This window comes from Dermacentor andersoni, chromosome 9, assembly GCF_023375885.2.
Source record: "Dermacentor andersoni chromosome 9, qqDerAnde1_hic_scaffold, whole genome shotgun sequence".
Taxonomy (NCBI): Eukaryota; Metazoa; Arthropoda; class Arachnida; order Ixodida; family Ixodidae; genus Dermacentor; species Dermacentor andersoni.
Genome location: NC_092822.1, coordinates 106,298,636 through 106,320,119, shown reverse-complemented (window position 1 = coordinate 106,320,119; position 21,484 = coordinate 106,298,636). Strand labels below are relative to the sequence as shown.

The following is a 21,484-nucleotide window of genomic DNA, read 5'->3' as shown; positions in this document are numbered from 1 at the left end:
ATCCACGTCGCACTGCCACAACCCACGGTCGTCGGTCGTGTCGTCGACGGCATACTATTACAACACTCTCTTTCAGGAACACTGTCGCTCGCGTCCTACGCCCAAGGAACTCGGACGATCGTTGGTGCTGGCGCCTTCGTATGGGCGGCCATCATAGGCCTAGCAGCCGGAGGCTCCGCAGCCTCCGATTGGTTGACGCCTGCGACGCGTCGCAGCCTCTCATTGGTTGCACGCCGGCGCAGCTTCGCCGCGCGTCGGCAAACTTCTAGCATCGGCAGTAGACATAATCGCTGCGCGTCGCTACGCTTCGCCGTGTTCCCGACCGACGCTTTTGACGCTTCGGCGGGTGCCAGTGGTTGGGGCATTAGAGTGTATCGTGTCCCAAAGATCGCCAGCTCGCCTGGATTGCGCGTTGGCTACCGTCGGCGTCGATGAGCGGAAGTGGTCCGAGTTCATGCGCGCCGCTGGAAGCTTAAAATGGGCCCCGCTGAAGAGCAGCCAGGTTTGATCGTTTCATTTCGAGCGTGCCTGGTACAAACAAAACCCGCTGGGCTTAGAGAAGTCCGATAATCTTCCGTCAAGACTACGTACCCCCAAGCCTGAAGCTGTGCCAACCTTTATCACGCCTTGTGTCCGGCTCCGGAATATGCTTCCTTCGAAAAGTGCTCTCGACGAATGGTTCGTACTACTTGTAGCGGCGCGTACACATATTGATAGCTGTCGTTAGTCGATTTTTCCGAGTGGCCGCATTGTAGTGGATCCAATGGAACGTGGTTAGCCGCGTCTACTACGGCGGCGACTCCCGTAAGCAGAAAAAAAAATTACCGTACACTTTGGAAATTCTAACGTGTGCTTGGCGAAAGCCTTGTGGTCAACCCAATGAGCCAGACGCTGCTGCCGTCTGCGCTCCACTTCCCTGGCTTTGCTGTTCGGTGACATGGCTAGTCGCTGCTGCCGTCTGCACTCCAATTAATTCGTTTTGGTGTTTGGCGATATCGCGTGTCGCTGCTGCCGCTTTCGTTCTGCTTCCCTGCCTTTAGTACCCGGCGATCTAATCAGTCGCTGTTGGCGTTTCCGTTCTGCCTCGCTTGCTTTGCCATCAGGTGACATGTTCATTCGTCACATGCGCATTCGCTCCTTGTTCTTCTGGCGTTTGGTGTTGGGGGAACACGGCGTCCGCTGCCGCTTCCCCGAATCGCTTGGCGCGGAATCACGGAGCCGCTTTGCAGCTATGCGTTTCACTCACTCAACTGCGACGAGACGTCTGGCGAAAGAGCGACGATGCAGCCATAGAGAAAGGGATAGAACAAGAGCGGACACTCCCATAGAGCCCAGCGGCCGAATTGACTGCAGCGCACCAAGCCATGGATGTGAAAACCTGAAACACACTTCCGGTTTCGGTTTTGTGCGCGCGCGTTTTGAATACTAGCTGGTGCGCGTCACGCCGGCTCCGTTTTTTTTTTGCTTTTGTAGCAAATATTTATATATTTATTTCTTATTAAATATTTATTCGCAAATCATTTTATTAAGTAAAATTGATTGCGAACGATATTCACAAGCCTCCATTGAATATGTGCCACGTGCAATTTCATAAAGACGCAAGACACCTTGTGAAATGAGGAAAAATTAATGTTTATTTTATTCTTTGAAAATGCTCGTCGAGGGCTTTTTGTGCATTCATCCAACGTTGTGGCACCAGGTAAGCAGCAGTACTTTCCGCAGGAAGCTCCACCAGACGACGTGAGCTGAAAAAATTACAAGCGTTATTTTCGTATTAACATGTAAGAATAATGCCTGTAAAGGCGAAGCGTGCGAAAGTGGCGAGTGGGCGGCATTACAAACAAAAGCAGTTCGTATTTACACACACGGCGTAGAAAATACCCGACTCATCCCAAGCAATACCGTACAGTCAGCAGCAAAAGTTTGCGGGATCTCCAGTGCGTGGCGGAGCGAAGCGAAGCGAAACTGCATTGCGGCGCCACCTGCCGCAACCGCGCCCAGTGTCGAGGCTAATGGCACTTCCGCGTCAGGCATTCTTTGCGCATGTCCGTCCTTTCATCGCTGTCAGGCATGTCGCATCGCTTGGTTCCCCGGGATGCGCTTTTAACACACGTTATAGCCGCTGAATCGTTGTAGGACCGTCGCCGCGTGTCTGCGTCGGCTGCTGCGATGGTGGGCGGAGATTCCGAGTATCTTTCGCGCGGCAGGCTACGTTCTCTGAATGAATGTCATCTTCCATGTCGTGTTGCCGGACAAAGAAGCGCCATTTTTCTACTGATAACGCGAGCATCGATGCGCTGTCTTTGTGACCCACAATTCCTGTCCGTCCTTCACTGCTTCTGAAACCAGTTTGTGTTGTAGCGTGTACTCCGACGATGTCGCCTCGCGTTCCGGATGATGATGATGATGATATGTGGTTTTTAATGGTGCAAGGGCCACTTATGTATGGCCAAAGAGCGCCATGACAAATGGTAATTTAATGGATTTATTGTTAATGGCGCGGACTGTGAATTTATTATGGTAGGTGTGACATGGCTGTATAGGGGCCTAAAAATTTTCGGTGTAAATGGCGTAAATATATAGTTTCTAAAATAATGACACTGATTAGTTATGGACGTAGACGATGGCAATTGTGTTTTGATATAAAGAACATACGAAGATGAAACAACAGTTACACTAGAGCATCAAGACAGCCCTGGTAATCACTGTTCAATCACCGGGCTGGTAATCACGTGTTAGAATTTCCTGGCCAAATTATTTTCAGAGTGTCGGTTTCGGCTAAGAAATCTAGGACTACTTGCAGTTTAAAAAACGGTTCATCACTAATAAAAAATGCAGGATGAAGAAGTATATTTTCCCGATATGCAGAAAGGAAATACTTTTTCCTCTCTGTTTCTATTGCAGGGCACTTGATTAGAACATTGAGCACTGTCAAACTATCGCCGCACCTACTTCAAGTAGGAGAGCCCGCCGGTCAACAGGTAGGAGTGAGTACTGTAAGTGTGCCCTATTCTTAATCGGCAAAGAAGTACTTCCTTGTACCGTGCTGTTTTCTCACTTATCCCATTCCGCAGCTTTGGTTTTATAATGTGTAACTTATTCAATGTTTCTGTATCCCACTGTGCTTGCCAGTGATTTCTTAATTTACGGCGCAGAAAGGGCTTTAGGTCTGTGGCAGGAATGGGGATATTTCCATCTGTGTCGCTAAAACTCACTGACGTAGCGTTTTCGTCAGCAGCTACGTTCCCTTTTATACCTTTATGGCCAGGTACCCAGCATAGCATAATCACTTGGTTGCACATATATGCGGAGCACAGCAAGCTATACAGCTCATTCAGAACGGGATTGTTATGCTTTCGTAAGCTAATTAGCGCTCTCACGACACGTAATTAGTCTGTAAAGACGACAGCCTTTGCAACATTTCTACGCCTTATGTGTTTAGTAGCCGAAAGTATAGCGTATGCTTCTGCCGTAAAGATACTGGTGTGCGGGTTTAGTGCCCCAGCTATTGAACATGAGGGTCCGAGAGCTGCATAAGCAACACCAGCAGGAGACTTCGAAGCATCTGTGTAATATTCGTCACAGGAATACATTTCTTTAAGTTCAAGAAAATGCGATTGTATGTGCGCCTCAGGTGCTTGTTTCGATATTTCTAAAAAAATAGATGTCACATCTTATGGTCTGCCACTCCCAAGGCGGTGGAAGCCGTGTAGGAGCCATTAGGACATTGTGTAAAAGAGGGACCCCTGTGTTTTCTGAGAGTGCTTCCAGCCGGAGGAACAGAGGAGGCCTAGTGGCCGGGCGGTTACGAAACAGCCTTGCAGTGGAAAAGTCGCATATAGTGGAATGATAAGGATGTTTAACATCCGAGCTAACTTTCAGGGCGTAGGAGAAAGTTAAGTATGTCCTTTGGTAGTGCAATGACCATTCGTTTGATTCGACGTAGAGGCTTTGCACAGGGCTAGTCCTAAAGGCGCCTGTAGCAAGGCGGATACCTAAGTGGCGAATAGGATCTAGCATTTTCAAAGCGCTAGGTGCGGCAAAATTATAGACTATTGCTCCGTAGTCAAGCCGTGTTAATATGAGACTTTTCTAAAGTTTTAGAAGGCACCGTCTGTCACTTCCCCAAGATGTACGTGATAAGAGCTTCAGCAGATTCATAGTCTTGAGGCACTTTGATTTCAGATACTTCAGGTGTGGTACAAAGGTTAGCTTGCTGTCTAAAATGATACCTAGAAATTTATGTTCGTGGCTCACACATAGCCGTTCTCCATTTAGGTCTATTGCGGGGTCCGCCAGTATGCCTCTCTTGTTAGAGAACAGGACGCATGTACTTTTTGAGGGTTTAGCTTAAAACCATTTTCGTCAGCCCACTTAGACAGTTTATTTATGCAAAGCTGTACTTGTCGCTCGCACATACTTAGATTGCATGATTTGAAACCTATCTGGATGTCATCCACATATACAGAATAAAACATAGTACGTGGAATGACAGTCTGGATCGAGTTCATTTTGACAATAAAAAGAGTGCAGCTCAGCACACCACCTTGTGGAACACCGGCCTCTTGTGTAAATGGGCGAGGCAGAACATTACCAACTCTAACACGGAACGTCCGATTGGCGAGGTAACTCTGAATCACATTCAACAAGTTGCCTCGAACTCCCATTTCAGACAGGTCACGGAAGATTCCAAAGCGCCAGGTTGTGTCGTATGCCTTTTCCATATCTAAAAATACTGACAGAAAAAACTGTTTATGGACAAAGGCATCACGGATAATTGTCTCGATGCGAACAAGGTGATCTGTTGTGGATCTACGTTCTCTAAAACCGCACTGTAAGGGATCAAGCATCTTGTTGCTTTCCAGAAAATGGATGAGGCGACGATTAATCATTTTCTCAAACAGTTTGCATAGACAACTTCTCAGAGCTATAGGCCTATAACTGTCGGGTGAGGAAGGGTCCTTGCCCTCTTTGAGAATGGGGATTACGATTGCTTCTTTCCAGGCAAACGGAATGTAGCCTGCGGAGAACATAGAATTGAAGAGTGACAGTAGTGTTTCTTGGGCTTCAGGGTGTAGGTGTCTCATCATCTCATACACTATTCTGTCCCTTCCTGGGGCGGACTTGTTGCAACAGGTCAGTGAGGCCTGGAACTCAGCCATTTCAAATGGACGATTGTATACTTCATTGGATGAACTGTTCCGACCCAAATTCATCTGTTCTGCTAGTCGCTGGTATTTTAGAAATGTATCTGCGTAATGAGATGTACTGGAAATGTGCTCAAAATGTGATCCTAGACAATCTGCCTGATCCTCAAGAGTGTCTCCTTGTGTATTTAATAAAGGTAAGGGATGATTTTCGCGGCCTTTTATTTTATTCACCCTGTTCCAGGCTTTTCATTCGTCTGTGTATGAATTGATGCTGCTTATGTAGTTTTTCCAACTTTCGCGTTTAGCGCGGCGGCGCGTTCTACCTTGCGACTTGATCGCCTTGAAATTAATCAGATTCTCTGTGGTTGGGGAGTTACGAAGGAGGTTCCAAGCCTTGTTTTGCTTTTTCCTGGCTTCCCTATACTCCTCATTCCACCATGGAATACGTCGCTTCGAGGGCGACCCATTTGTTTGGGGAATGCATACTGATGCAGCCTCAATAATGAACACGGTTATGTATGCTACTGCGTCGTCTAAGTTAAGATCAGAAATATCATTCCATGGCAGCTGTGTTCGCGAAACTTCGTCCAGTCGGCTGAGTCGACTTTCCATCGAGGAAGATTTGTATGACACTCACTTTGTTTTTTAAGGTTTAGAACGACGGGGAAGTGATCACTTCCATAAGGGTTATTAATGACATCCCACTCCAGATATGGCACAATTGTACTAGACGCTATGCTTAGATCTATCGAAGAAAATGTTTTGTGTGTAGAGCTGTAAAATGTTGGCTTTTTCGTGTTCAGCAAGCAGGAACTTGAAGAGAATAGAATGTTTTCTACAAGCCGTCCTCTCGCATCACAGCGAGAGTCGCCCCACAGTGGGCTATGCGCGTTTAGATCACCGACGACTATGTAAGGGCGATGCAGCTCATCAATAAAGGTTTGAAATGTTGTGCTAGAGAGTTGATAACTTGGGGGGATGTATACGGACGAAATAGTAACTAGTTTATTGAATAGCACTGCTTGGATAGCAATTGCCTCAAGAGGAGTTAGGAGTTGCAGTTGCCGACAGCCTGCCTACTATTATTGCTGCCCCGCCGGACGATGCAACAGCATCATCTCGGTCCTTCCGGAAAATAGCGTATTGCCTAAGAATGTTTGTGTAGATTTAAGATTGTCTCCTGAACACACAGCACCTTTGGATTGTATTTGTGTAAGAGTTCTTTGACATCATCGAGGTTGTGGATCAGACCTCACGTTCCAGTGTAATATTTGTGTATCCATATTGTTTGTGTTTATGTGCTGTGTGTCAAGAGGAGTCAAGTTTGAGAAATGACTCACGGAGCCGTTTCAGGCCCCGTGATTATGGTACGGGTTTTGTCTTTTTTGGAGTGGTCGCGAGACTCGCGCCGCTCCCGAGGCGCTGGATGCGCCTTCTGGCTCGGGGTTGTGTCCATCGACTCATGGGAGCCGCTGGACTTCCGCTCACACAAGCGGGGTGTTTTCACCTTAGGCTTTGCCTCGAATAGCAGGGCCTTGGAGGCCGCCAACCAAGAGGTCGATGGACCCTCCTTCAGAGATGGCGCAGCAGAGCCGGCTGCTGTCGCCTGGGGGGCTGGTGGCTCTGCCACGGCCACATTCTTTGTGGTCCGGGCCGAAGCCGGAGTCTGTTGCGGCGTTGCCCCCTTACGCGCCGCAGCAGAAGAAAGCAAATGCGCTTTCGCGCTTCCTGGAAGGAAATGTTCTCTTTTACTTTGAGGGTAATTATTTCTTTTTCTTTCTGCCTTGTAGGGCAAGCCCTAGAGAAAGCTGCATGTCCGCCGCCACAGTTGGGACAGTGGAGTACGCCATTACAGTTATCTGAAAGGTGATCCTGGACACCGCACTTTGCGCAGGTTTGTAGACCCCGGCAACTTTGTGAGCCGTGGCCATACCTCTGGCACTTGAAACATCTCCGAGGGTTAAGGATGTACGGTCGGACTCGAACTTTAGTATACCCTGTTTCTAATGTTTCTGGCAGCACACTGGACGCAAAGGTAACGATCAGATGTTTAGTTGGAATTTCTTTGTTTTCCCGTTTGATTATAATTCTCTTTACTGTGGTGACGTTCTGTTCCTTCCAACCTTCTAGAAGTTCTTCCTCGCTCAGATACAACAGGTCGTCGTCGGAAATTACTCCTTTGCTTGTATTCATGGATCGATGTGGAGTCACTGTTACGTTTACATTACCGAAGGAGACCAGATTTGGGAGCTTGTCATGCTGTTTGTCACGGATCTCAAGCAGGAGGTCACCGCTAGCCATTTTTGTGACTTTGTAGCCTGGGCCAACTGAGTCAGTGAGACATTTCGCAACCGTGAACGGCGATATCATTCTAACTGTCTTTTCAGGATTTTCACTATGAATAACGTGAAATCGTGCGAACGTTTGCTTAGGTTGACAAGAAAATAGCAACTTTTTTTCGGTGCGGCCTCTTTTGTTAAGAGGCCCATCAGACAGACGGGGAAAGGATGATAAATCCATACATCTTTATTTGATTTCGGCAGCCATGCCAGCCACCCACCATCGAGCCCAACAAGGGGACGCTACAAGACCCGAAGGAAACGCAGACGCCAGCTGTACATAGCCGCTATAACCTAATATAATAGACCCATGGTTGGATAAACTACACCAGGTTAACCCTTGCCGCCAGGAAATAAGGAAGTAATAAGAAGTGAAGAGAAGACAGAAAAGATAAAAAAGGTAAGAGAGAAAGACGAAGATGGAGAGAAGGACAGGAAAAGGCGACTGCCGATTTCCCCAGGGTGGGTCAGTCCGGGGGTGCCATCTGCGTGAAGCAGAGGCCAAAGAGGTGTGTTGCCTCCGCCGGGGGGCCTTAAAGGTCCAAACACCCAGCATCGGCTCAACCCCCAGGATCCCCCTTTCCCCGGACACGGCTAAGCCGCGCACGGCTACACGCGGGAGGGTCCAACCCTCGTGTGCTCGGGTACGTGGTGTCGCAACACACCAAACGCCTGCTGACGCAGACGCCCCTGCGGGGTCGCGTTCCGGAACACGAAAGACGGTACATTGCACGCCTCTTCGTGGAACGCGTGACCCAAAAAGAAATACGTCGCCTGACAGAAGGTCTAAATCAGCTGTAGCGCGAGTGGTAAAAGCCTTCCGAGACGATAGAGGAAGGATTGCTGACGCCAACCGCAGTGGAAGACCGAGGATCTCTGGCGAAGAAGAAGACAAACTGATTATTGCCGCTGTTGTCGCTGATCCTTTCTTGAGCGCCAAAGAAATCAAAAACGAGCTCGGCCTTCATATGTCATGCGATACAATTAGAAGGTGCCTTAAAGAAGCGGGATTGCGAAATTGTGTCGCAGCTCAAAGGCCATTCTTAACAGAGAACCAACGAGCGCAGCGGCTGGAATTCGCTTGGGTGTACGAGCATTGGGGTGTTAAAGAATGGTGCCAAGTCATCGTTACTGACAAATCCACGTTCTGCACCAGGTGGGACCAACAGCAGAGTGTTTGGCGGCCTCTGAACTGCAGGTATGGCTGTTCACGTCTTTAACACAAAGTGTTTCAATATAAGATACGACTCTGTACTGCAAAACGAAGTGGAACCTGCATTTTGTCTTTGGCGAGCAGCTTACTGTCTAAGTCAATACTAAGCTGTCTAAGAGTACTGTCTAAGGTTACTGTCTCAGTAAATATGCCCGCTGTATTTGTTTGCTCAGCCCTCATAGAGAAATTTAGCAATTCGCTAGCAGCATTCTCGTCACTCAGGCATTTTTTTTAGTTGAAATGTTTTTTTTTCTTAAAAGCACCCAATTCTCAACAGGGCACACAGTCATTACAGTTTAGGTTAGCTTTCCTTTTCGCCCGCCGAATTCTGTTAAGAAAGCCTATTGTCTGTGACGATAAATGTTCTACTCGCCGCAGATATGGCGCAGTTCATAATGGCAGTTTTTTTTTCTCGTTCTTTTTAGATACCGATCGGAGCACACGCAGTGTGTGCTGTCGAGTGGACGGTGCAGCGTTGCCGTCTGGGGAGCCATCAGCAAAGATGTACTTGGCCCTTTAGTCCGCATCGATGGAACGTTTAATGCTCAGTCGTACAGCGACATCATTAAGGAGACCCTGGTGCCGTACGCCCTGAACAGCCCGTTCCCTGACGGGTTTTACTGGCTGCAGCACGACCGTAGCCCAGTGCATACTGCGCGCCTTGGAGGAGCTACTCTCGACTCTTGCGGTGTGCTGCGTTTGCCATGGCCTCCAAGCGGTGCGAATGTCAATCCAATTGAGAATCTGTGGGGCATAATGAAAAGGCGCCTCGCTGCCCAAAGTCATCGCATCCCCAACGCCGATGCTCTTTGGAGAGCAATCCAAGAGTCATGGGACGCACTAAGAGCAGAAACTGAGACTGTAAGGGCGCTCTATGCGTCAATGCCACAAAGAATTGCCGATGTCATAGCTTCAGAAGGCCACTACACCGGCCACTAACTGGCACTTGCCCTAGAGGTTTCTACATGCTCTCTTGTTTGCTTGCTTTTTCTGTTTGTGTGTGTGTGTGTTTGAGCAAAACATCCCAGTGTAAATATATCCTTTTCACTACCATTGATTTGGTGCTTATTTTTCACATTTGCAAATGCTTTCTTGTAGCCTCATGCTCAGAATCAAACCCGGGCACGTAATTTATCCTATTTCACATCAGGTGCCACATTGGAGGTGTATGTATTCTACAGTTAAGCATGATGACACGATAAACTACCGCGGCAATCATTTTTTGGCGGTAACAGAGCGTGAGGACCCACGCGCCGTGCGATATTACAAATAACTGTAGATAATAATATGATCCAGATCACAGTGGACGACCTCCACGGGTATCTTCATAACTGAAGCGAAACTCGGACATGTCACGCCAGGAAGGTGGCCAGGAATTGTTTTTCGGGAATGGGCTAAGATTTCCGCGGCAAGCAGTTGACGGAGATTTATTGGGTGGCACATGCCCATCAAAGAAAGTGCACTCGAATAATGTTCCACGCTCAACTGTCACGCTTCATGGGAGATAGCATTTATTCAGACAACAGCGCGTTGCGCAAAAGGCGCCGGTGAACTCCGTCCATCGCGCCAGCTATACGAGATTAGCTGCAGTTACGACATGGTGCGTCAGCGGCTTCTGATGATGATGGTGATATGTGGTGTTTAATGGCGCAAGGGCCAGGTGTGGCCAAAGAGCGCCATGACAAGTGGTGATGTTGACGATGTATTATGGAGATGTGACTTGGCTGTAAAGTGGCCTAAAAATAGTTGCTGTAAAGTGCATAAAATCTACGTGATATAAAATTATGGCGATGATTAATGACTAATACTATGAACATTAAAATCCATCGTAGGAGAATGATGCAAAATAGAAAATATATAAGACAGTAAAATTACTTGGGGCACTGCTGCCTAGCCAGAGCCCTTGAAACACAAGGGCCTGGAGGCATGTGCTATACGAAAGAGCTATCACAGCGGCATCCTCTGAAGAGAGGACCCGCTATGAACGTGTGGGGCTAACAACATGCAAGACGTCTTTCAGAAAACTTAGAACTGCGTTGGTGTGAAATAAAGGTTCTGGGCCGAGTAGCATTACAGGATGTAGGGGGAGGTGCTGCCGGTATGCCAGAGAAAAATGTTTCCTTCTCTCAGATTCGGCTGCCCGACACTCCAGGAGGACGTGGAGGACGGTCAGCCTCTCCCCGCATCTACCGCAGGTTGGAGGATCATTTTCAGTGAGTAAAAAGTTATGCGTGCCAAATGTGTGTCCTATTCTGAGGCGACAGAATAGGACATCTGTTCGCCGTGATCTTGTTACGGAGGGCCAAGAACCTAACTGTGGCTTTATCAAGTGCAGTTTGTTATTTACTTCTGCGTCCCATATACGTTGCCAGTGGTTTCGCAGTTTCCTTCTTAAGAAAGGCTTCAGGTCTGTGACAGGGACCGAAGCAGTAGGATTAACTGTATGTAATGAAATTGATGTGGCCATCTGGTCCACTAGAACGTTACCCTGGATGCCCCTATGGCCAGGCACCCAGCATATAATCACATGCTGTTTAGATACATATGCTTTACATAACACGGAATAGAGTTCAATTAAAGCAGGATTTTTGCGCTTACAGAACAATATCAAAGCCTTCACAACACTTAGGAAGTCCGTAAAAATAACTGATTTTTTGAGTTTTGTTTTCCTTATATGCTTTGCGACCGACAGCAGTGCGTAAGCCTCAGCCGTAAAGATACTAGTTTCCGGATGCAGTACATCGGTTTCAGAGAAGGATGAGCCGACGGCTGCATAGGACACCCCGTCGTGTGACTTCAATGCGTCTGTGTAGAACTCCGTGCAGGAGTAGTTGTGCTGGAGTTCCCGGAAATGCATTCGGATGTCAATCTCTGGAGCATGTTTTGTAACTTGCATGAAGGATATATCGCATTGTATCAGCTGCCACTCCCAAGGAGGTAGCAGCTTGGCTGGATGCTATGAGCGAAGCTCGAGGATTGGGACACGCATTTCGTCACTAAGCTCCCTCACACGCAGCGAGAAAGGCTGTCTTACGGAAGGACGATTACGAAACAGTGTAGGATATGTCATATCATTAATGGTGTTAAAACAGATGTTCAGCATTAGAGTGGACTTTCAAAAAATATGTTTGGCTGATGTATGTTCTCCGTATATGAGGTGACCACTCATTCGATTCTGCATATAAACTTTCAATAGGACTTGTTCTGAAAGCTCCAGTGGCCAGTCGGATTCCTAGATGGTGGACCGGATCTAGCATCTTTAGCGCGCTCGGGGCTGCAGAATGATAGATCACGGCACCGTAGTCCAATCGTGATCGAATGAGGCTTTTGTGAAGATTCATCAAACATTTTCTGTCGCTGCCCCATGTTGTATGGGATAAAATTTTCAGTAAGTTCATTGTTTTTAAGCATTTCAGCTTGAGGTACTTTATGTGTGGAATAAATGTTAGTTTAGAGTCAAGTATGATACCTAAGAACTTGTGCTCTTTGTTCACAGGAATTTGCTGGCCACACATTTCAATATTGGGATCTGCAACGAGGCCTCTCTTTCTTGTGAAAAGCACACAAGAACTTTTGTTTGGGTTCACTTTAAATCCGTTTTCGTCTGCCCATTTAGATACTTTGTTCAAGCCCTGTTGTACTTGCCTCTCACACACTGCAAGGTTGCAGGATTTGAAGCGTATTTGTATATCATCTACGTAAACAGAATAAAAAATGGCTGGCGGTAATGAAGCACGAAGGCTGTTCATTTTCACGATAAAGAGTGAGCAACTAAGCACACCTCCTTGAGGTACACCATTTTCTTGTATGAAGGGTCGCGACAGTACATTGCCGATTTTCACGTGGAAGGTACGTTTGGACAGATAGCTTTCTATTATGTTTAGCATATTTCCAGGATGCCCATCCCCGACAAGTCTCGCAAGATCCCGTATCGCCACGTCGTGTCGTACGCCTTCTCCATGTCGAGGAATATCGATAGGAAGAACTGTTTATGTACAAATGCATCGCGGATATTTGCTTCAATGCGTACAAGATGATCAGTTGTGGACCGCCCTTCTCTAAAGCCACACGGACAGGGATCAAGCATATCATTCAGTTCAAGGAAATGTATTAGTCTACGATTAATCATCTTTTCGAATAGCTTACAAAGACAACTTGTTAGAGCTATTGGGCGATAACTTGCCGCCAAGGAAGGGTCTTTACCCAGCTTCAAGACGGGAATAATAGCTTCCTTCCATGAGGATGGGAGGTATCCGGCAGCCCAGATAGAGTTGAAAAGTGCCAGAAGTGTCATTTGTGTGTCTTCATGCAAGTTTTTAATCATGTCATGGATGATTCTGTCAGCTCCCGGTGCAGAGCTTCTACATGTGCTCAATGCAGCTTTAAGCTCGGCAATATTAAAAGGACGGTTATAGGGTTCATCTGGACGGCATTTACGATCAAGTGTCTTAAGTTCAGCTAATTGTTTATATTTGAGGAATGATTTTGTGTAATGTGTGGAGCTTGATACTTGTTCGAAGTGTTCGCCCAGCGCGTTCGGCTGGTTCTCTAAGGTAGTCCCTTGGTCGTCCACTAAAGGCAGAGGGTGGATTTGTTGCCCCTTTATCTTTCGTACGCCATTCCATACTTTGGACTCTTGGGTGTAGGAAGTGATGCCCGAGAGAAACCTCTCCCAGCTAGCCCTCCTTGCCTGTCTCCGTGTGCGCCTTCCTTGTGACTTTGCGAGCTTAAATTCTATGAGGTTTTCTGCTGTCGGGGAGCGGCGCAGCAAACCCCACGCTTTGTTCTGTTTCTTTCGTGCCAGTCTACACTGTTCATTCCGCCAGGGTACCCGTCTTTTACAAGAGAAACCTTGTGTTTGGGGAATGAACTTTTCAGCTGCGTCGATTATAAAACAGGTAAAATATGCTACTGCATTGTCTAAGTTAATATCAGTGATAAAATCTCGTGATAAGTAAGTTGCTTCCCTAAAATCATTCCATAAGGCGGAGGCTAGTTTCCATCGGGGTGTATGTAGGGGGCATTCATATTGAGGCGTTGACTTTAACATTACAGGGAAGTGGTCACTTCCATAGGGATTTTTCATTACGTGCCATTGCAAGTCCGGGTAAATTGAAGCCGAGCCAATAGACAGGTCTATTGATGAATATGAATTATTATGAATATTATAATAAGTTGGCTCCTTGTTGAAGAGGCATGCACCGGAGTTCACAAGAAAATTTTTAATGAAACGACCTCTCGCGTCACATCGCGAGTCCCCCCACATGGTGTGGTGTGCATTACAATCGCCTGCGAGTATGTATGGGTGCGGAAGCTGGTCAATTAGTTTATAAAAATCACTTTTTTCCAGATGAAAGTTAGGCGGTATGTATATGCAACATACAGTGATCAATTTATTAAAAAGAATTGCCCGAATTGACACTGCCTCAAGGGGCGCCTGAAGGGCGACCTGGTGACAAGCTACGGACTTGTCTACAACTATTGCTACACCGCCAGACGAGGTATTCGCCTCGTTGCGGTCTTTACGGTAGATGGCGTACTGACAAAGAAAGTTTGTGTGCATTTAAGATGTGTCTCCTGAACACACAGCACCTTTGGGTTATGTTTGTGTAAGAGTTCTTTAATGTCATCGAGGTTGTGGATAAGACCTCTAATGTTCCAGTGTATTATTTGTGTAGCCATATTGCCCGTGTTTTTATGCTGTGTGTCAAGAGGAGTCAGGTTAGAGAAATGACTTACGGAGCCTTTTCAGGCCCCGTGATTATGGTACGGGTTTTGTCCTTCTTGGAGCAGTCGCGAGACTCGCGCCGCTCCCGAGGCGCTAGATGCGCCTTCTGGCTCGGGGTTGTGTCCATTGACTCTTGGGAGCCGCTGGACTTACGCTCACACGAGCGGGGAGTTTTCAGCGTAGGCCTTGCCTCGAAAAGGGTTTCTGGTAGCACGCTCGATGCAATGGTAAGGATGAGATGCTTAGTAGGAATATCTTGGTTGTCTCGCTTGATCTTTATTCTTTGAACTTGGATAACATTGTGTTCTTTCCAGCCCTCCAGGAGCTCTTCCTCGCTCAGGCTGAATAGATCATCAGAGATGACTCCTTTGCACGTGTTCAATGATCGGTGGGGAGTAACAGTGATTGCCACATTACGGAATGCTAGGAGATTAGAGAGTTTGCCATGCTGTTGAGTGTCGCGGACCTCAAGAAGAAGGTCGCCACTGCTCATTTTCGTTACTTTGTAGCCAGCACCTAGTGTGTCTGTAAGGCATTTAGCTACGATGAAAGGTGAGAGAGTTCTAACTGTCTTTTCGGGATCTTGACTGTGTATCACATGAAAGCGGGGGAAAATTTCTTTGCGCTGGCTGAATAGCTGAAAAGTTTCTTAGGTGCGTCCTCTTCTTGAAAGAGGACGATCGGAAAGGGGGGGGGGGGGGGAATGACGTCTTAGCCATGCAGAATAATTTAATTTCGGCAGCTACGCCAGCCGCCCACCACCGAGCCCAACAAGGGGACGCCACGAGTCCGGGAGGAAACGCAGACGCCAGCTGTACGTAGCCACTATAACCCAATATAAAATACCCAAGGTTGGATACATACACCAGGTAAACCCTTGCCGCCAAGAAGAAGGAAGTAAACAGAAGAGAGAAGGAGACAGGAAAGGTGGAAAGTGAGGGAAAGACGAAAGTTGTAGGAAGAGAGAAACAGGAAAAGGCGACTGCCGATTTCCACCAGGTGGGTCAGTCTGGAGGTGCCGTCTATGTGAAGCCGAGGCCGAAGAGGTGTGTTGCCTCCGCCGGGGGGCCTTAAAGGCCCAAACACCCAGCATCGGCTCAACCCCCAGGATCCCCTTTTCCCCAGACACGGCGAAGCCGCGCACGGCTACACGCGGGAGGGTCCGACCCTCGTGTGCTCGGGTACGTGGTGTCGCAACACACCAAACGCCTGCTGACGCAGACGCCCCTGCGGGACGTCAGCGGCTTCTGCGAGTCCCATAAGCGCACCGCTACAGCGTCCCGGGGAACCAAGTGATGCGACATGCCTGAAAGCGATAAAAGGACAGACATGCGCAAAGAATGCCTGACGCGGAAGTGCCATTAGCCTCGACACTGGGCGCGGTTGCGGCAGGTGGCGCCGCAATGCAGTTTCGCGTCGCTCCGCCATGCACTGGAGATCCCGCAAACTTTTGCTGCTGACTGTACATACCACAAACACATTCTAATTCCAAGCATTCCCCTCTTCCCAATACTTATTTCCTGCACTTTAATAGCACGAATGCATGGGCAACGGCGCGTTTCGCGAACTTGGCTACAACCGACGCGATAGTACGCTACGAATACACAGAGGTGGCCACAACACAGGCTCTTAACCATAGCATGCTGGACGCTCGCAGAATTTCTTCTACTCTCACTCAAGACAAAATGCGCGGGTGCCGTTCAGAAGACAGAATTTGAGTTACTAGTTCCTGGCGTTTGAGCTCCTTGGCTTATCTTTTGTGCGTTCAGCAGGCGCAAGCAACGCACTCCCGTGTTATCACTTCACGATTGCTCGTCGCGTTTTCGACAAGCGTGGGTACCGAAAGAAGGCTTAAATTGGTGCCGGGACATAAAAATTGCCACAAACTTGTCGCAGTAAGATTCAGTACGCGCCCAACTATCTTTGTCACCACGGCCGAGCTGCTTTTCGCTGCGTCACAACAGGCGCGGCGAGCGGGCCTCACAACACAAAAGTACCGAAAATAATTTTCAACAATGTTGAGCGTCAGAGAAAGAAGAGCGCCATGAACTTGTCAGTGCATTAAAGCGCGAAACCGCGCACCACGGCCGAGCTGATTTTCGCTAACCGAGTCACAGCGCCAGGCGCGCCCACTGCGCTCGAAAGGTAGCTCAAAAAGTAATGAAATTAGTTTCAATAATGTTGGCAGTTAGAGAAAGCGCCAAAACTTGTCGCAGTAAAATTCAGTACACACGAAACTGCGTCACAGCACCCTGTGCGACAAGCGTGCCCAAAAACTACCGAGATTAGTTAAAATAATATAGGGGCCTATAGGAAGCGTCGCGAACATCTCCCAGTACGATACATTAATTCAAATTAACTGCTCCACGACGGCCACGCAGTTTTTCGTTAACTGCGTCACAAGTCTAGCCAAGGTGCCGGGCAGTAAGCCTAACTGCTTGAAGTGCGTCGCAGACTGTCGAACAAAGTTTCTCACCTTGCCGTAGTCCAATAGTGCAGTGCTGCCATGTCGCAGTTCCGAAAGAACGCAATAATTCGCCGGGAGGCCACGAAACCAGGCTAAATCCCAATATAGAAAAACAAGTAGACGGGTGCCCAAACAGTCCAACGCTCAGATGCGCGGCCGGTCTCTCTCGCTTCGGCGGTGTGTCTGACGAATGACGCAAACATCTGGCTCGTCATTCGCCAGTTCGCTTGTCGTAGGCAACGGAAGTAAGCCGCACAGTTGAATTTAATTTATACGCAGATATTTTTACTTTTTCCGGGAAAGATTAAAAAAAATAAAACAATTTCTGTTAATCTCATTTCACATTCTTCTTTTTTTCGATGCTCGCGGCTCCAATTCGTCGATGTAAATACTATAGCATCACGTGTTTCCTGTTTCCAATTTTCGCCGAGTGTCCGCTCTTGTTCAATTCCTTTCTCTATGATGCAGCTGCCACCGCCGACGCACGCGCGCTCGTTTTACGACTACTGTGTGACGTCACGGTTGCTATGCACAGCTGCAACCTCCACCGGCGCGTTGGCTAAGAAGGGGAGGAGGTTGCGCCGCTGCGTGGCGGAGAGGCCACAGTTGGCACGATTCCAGCGAACGGACGGACGCGATTGCGAGCATGAGCCATCAAAGGGTTTCGCCTTAAAAATGAGGACGACCATGATGGCGAAAATATCGCAAAGCACGTGCAGGTGGTGCAGACGAACTAGCAACGCGAAGCTGGCGCGCTGGCGTGCGTACGTCACAGTTTCGTGCGATCACGTGCCCAGCCAACACCACCTAGAAGACTGGAGGCCCCCACATGGCGGCGTGACGTCAAGCAGGTCAGATCGTCCTGGAAGTGGGCTTCACTGCGCCAGTCTCTCCGCGAAGCGGCGCGTTGCCGTGAAATAAAATTAAAGTCGCTCGCTCTTGTTACGAGTAGGAACTAACTAATATGTTGCGTCTGCAGTTATGTGCGAAGCTTGGCCGCGAAAAATCGCCAGTTTGTAGCCTCGTGCCTTAAGAAGGCGTTTTGCATGCTTACACATGTAAGAAACCGTTTTCTGACTGATTGGAAGCGACTGATCTAAAATTTTATCACCACTGTTGGGCATCAACTTATGTGGTGTAGCTATAAGCTATTCACTTTTCAACCTACCGCCATGGTTATATTATATTTAACACTTCGATGCTTTATTTACTTTCGAAAGCCCTATCAGGGACATTATACAAATGGCAAAACTTCACATTACATGAAAGTAAAATGTCAAGAGTTCCCCCAATGTGGAAGAAATCAACACTCATAAAAAGACAAAACTCATTTCTGCTTACAGCAATACAGGATCCTTTATTATACACAGCTTGACAGTCTCTTCTTTGTACAAGAACACATTATTGTTAAACGTGCAGATAAATGCGATGCAAGTCGGTGTCAGAAAAAAAAAGTTGGTAGAGTAAATTTTCTGCGAATACACTTTACTGCTTCGGCACACAGTATTGCTTCAAGCAAGGAAATCCAGGCATGCACAATTTTTCACGACACCGAACAGAAAGAGATTAGAACATCAGAAGCCTTCTTGAGAATGAAGGTAGGATGAAGGGCATTTTATTCGACATTGAAGAGAGAAAGGTATTTTTTAACAAGCAATACTGTGGAAGCAAAACTGCATAAATGACACCTCAACTCTTAACAGTTTCACGTTTTCGCTTTGCCTTTGTGGCAGACAACTTGTCCTTTACTAACTTGCTGTTTACTGCTTCGCACAAGTTGTTTAAAAGGGTGCTTGCTGCTGCGCTCAAAATGTAATGCATGACTTGTTGAGGAGCATGCCCATCAACACAAACATCCACGTCATCATTATCACTGAGGATGGCATACGCAAGAGCCACTGATACTTCTTTCTGCTTAGGAAGTGCAAAGAACTGGTTAGCGAAGCGTGGACTCTTAAGCTTGTCCAGCACTATTTCTGTGGTAAGGACAGCATTCAAAACATGTTCGCGTGGGAACTTCAGCCCACCTCTGGCCATGCTGGTAATAAGAACATTTCTAGCAACGTCTATCTCTGCATCATCCATTATCAGTTTTTCTTTGCACGACTGACACAACAGTTTCTTTACAAGTGCATGTGCGCAGTAACCGGCCACATATGTCACAGCTGGCAGCCTTGCCACTTTCTTCTCAATATCGCTGTCTCTAACTGTGACATCAAACTGGCTCAGCAGTGAGTTGGAACTAATGACAGAAACATCTCACACCATGTCAATGTCTGGTAATTCGAGCACTTTCTGTAGCCACAGCTTTGTCTGGGACTCATAAATCTGGCTAGATGACACATGATAGTTGACACCAGACAACTGATGGTACCGACCAAAGCGATCCTCGAGGGAATCTGTCTGAAATTTGTCTACCAAAACATACTCCATATTAAGTTCTTCAAGCAGTAGATAGTGATCTCATAGAGCGCATAAGTCCTGTGACATAAAGCAGAGTGTGTTTCGTTTGTCAAATGTCCTGCATGATGCTTCAAACCTTCCCAGTAGTCGAGCAACTGCATCATTTTCCCCAAAAACTCTAACTGGGAACAAGATGTGGACGTTATGGGTTCTTGCAGGTCGTTTGAAAGCCGCTGGCCCGTTCGGGGAGTTTTAACGTTAACAATATTCCACCATGCTAGCACCATGATGATATACTGAGTCGTGCCATCAGCATGCTGAATGTTGGTATTATCAAGTGCTGCGACAGTTGATGAATTGAATATTCTCAATGCCAACTTTACATTTTGCCGCTACATGTTTAAAGGATTTAATGCCTTCAATCACAATGTCGGAGCCATCTTCAAAAGCTCATTCTGTTCGGACTCATGCAGCTCACGTAAAGTTTTAAATGATGCTGCCAAGATTTTGGGTTTGGGGTCTGTTCCTTCTGGATCTGGGAAGTACAGTACATGCACCTTCCTGCATTGCGTTTATTTAACTAGTTATTTCTCACGTATTTCAACACGTGGACAGGGTCTATGACAAAAAACAAAGGTCGTGATTTGTCAGTTGATTGCTGATCAACTGATCTTTAATCTCGGAGGGTCTGAAAACGACATTGTCTTTCTGTTGATGGAATTATTGTCAGAGATGATGGCAATTACTTTAAATCCTGTATCTTCAAGCTTGACGACTAGCATTCGCAAAAGATCATGCAAGCATTTTGCATCAATTGTAGGCACTGGCAAAATATGCACATCTTTGTTATTTGAAAGGAGACTTTTGAGTCCTTAAGGCATACGCTGTTTTTGCCGGACTTGCAGTGTTGACTGCTGCACCTACTACTGACGCAGCTTTAGAATCAAAGTATGACTGCATGTGGATTTCGTCCTTCATTAAAGTTACTATCTTTTCATGCTCTTTCAATGTGGTAGCAACCTTCTTAGCATATGACAAGAAACAGGAGCCTCTTGCTGTTCTATGGCCGGGATAATTTGTTGAGCAGAGCAGAGACGTCTTATTTTCTCTGGATGAGGCAACTTTACCTTCGGTGAACTTCTCAGGAATTTATACGCATGCCGTGAAATGATGTAAAGGAGGCTTGCAAATACCAGAAGGTGTGACGAGTAGCGTGCAACGTTGTTGAGGATTAGGTCTACTTGGTATTTTATAAGCTTCACGACTTCGAGGTACCATCCGTGTAGCTAGGGCTGATCATTGCATATTAACTCTTCCAACAGCTCTACCACAGTTGCAAGCAGATGGCGAGCCCACTGGTCATCGTTGGGGAATGAGCACTGCGCAGAGGTTCAACACGTTGAAGGATATCGCTTAGTCGTCTAAATCCGGCAACTCTGCAGGCACACTGACACCATGAAGTTCCACAATGCGGGTTTCCCCATGTTACACTTGCACACACATGTTGTCACAAACTACCACCGACAAACGTACAGAGGCGCCCTGATCAACAGTCAGATCCAGGAATACAACCTTCGACTCCATTTTGATCACAGACCAAACCGGCGAAGTGTTAAAGCTTGACAGAGCTTGAAGAAATTCAGAAAAGCTTGTAACTTTTTCCTGCTGGTCTTGTGTCTTTTATTCCAGGGATTTTTCCATGGCAATGCAGAGTGATTTGTCCTCAACACGTTTTTGTTTATCCTCCGGAGCCTCCCAAGTGCTCGCATGTTGCCGCGAAAGGTCCTGGGCGCAATTAGGGAACACACTTGGTACCGCATCAGGCTTCAGCCTGAAGACTCACAGCGGCACTTCAGTAACGTTCCCCGTCTTCATCATCCGTGTACTTAGATGTTTTGACGTAATCGCTTGCCGCAAAATGCTTCTCACAGAGCTGAAATGACAAAACGCACATTGCTTTACTAAAAAGCCCCCGAATCGACTCATAAGCCATGTCGTATAAAACTGTGTGATAGCTTACCACTGTGTTCTTTGTAGGAGTAAAATCCTTCCGGGGAACCGCTCTTGTCCATGCCGCTTGCCGCACAGGGTCATAGGGAAGCACGTGTGCATGCACACGCGGCTCTCCAGCATAGTTGGACTTGCAGTTGGAAGCGCAACAGCAGCCCGGCATTCTTGCAGTTT

The 21,484-nt window shown here is 47.3% G+C and overlaps 1 long non-coding RNA gene across 1 annotated transcript; it reads right to left on the bottom strand.

The window, feature by feature from the left end:
- Positions 1–1,495: 1,495 nt before the first annotated feature.
- Positions 1,496–17,087, bottom strand: LOC140213248 (uncharacterized). Its single transcript, XR_011890196.1, has 2 exons — positions 16,907–17,087; positions 1,496–1,745 (listed from the first exon to the last, which is right to left on the bottom strand). It is a non-coding gene; the product is annotated as an uncharacterized lncRNA (long non-coding RNA).
- Positions 17,088–21,484: the final 4,397 nt, after the last annotated feature.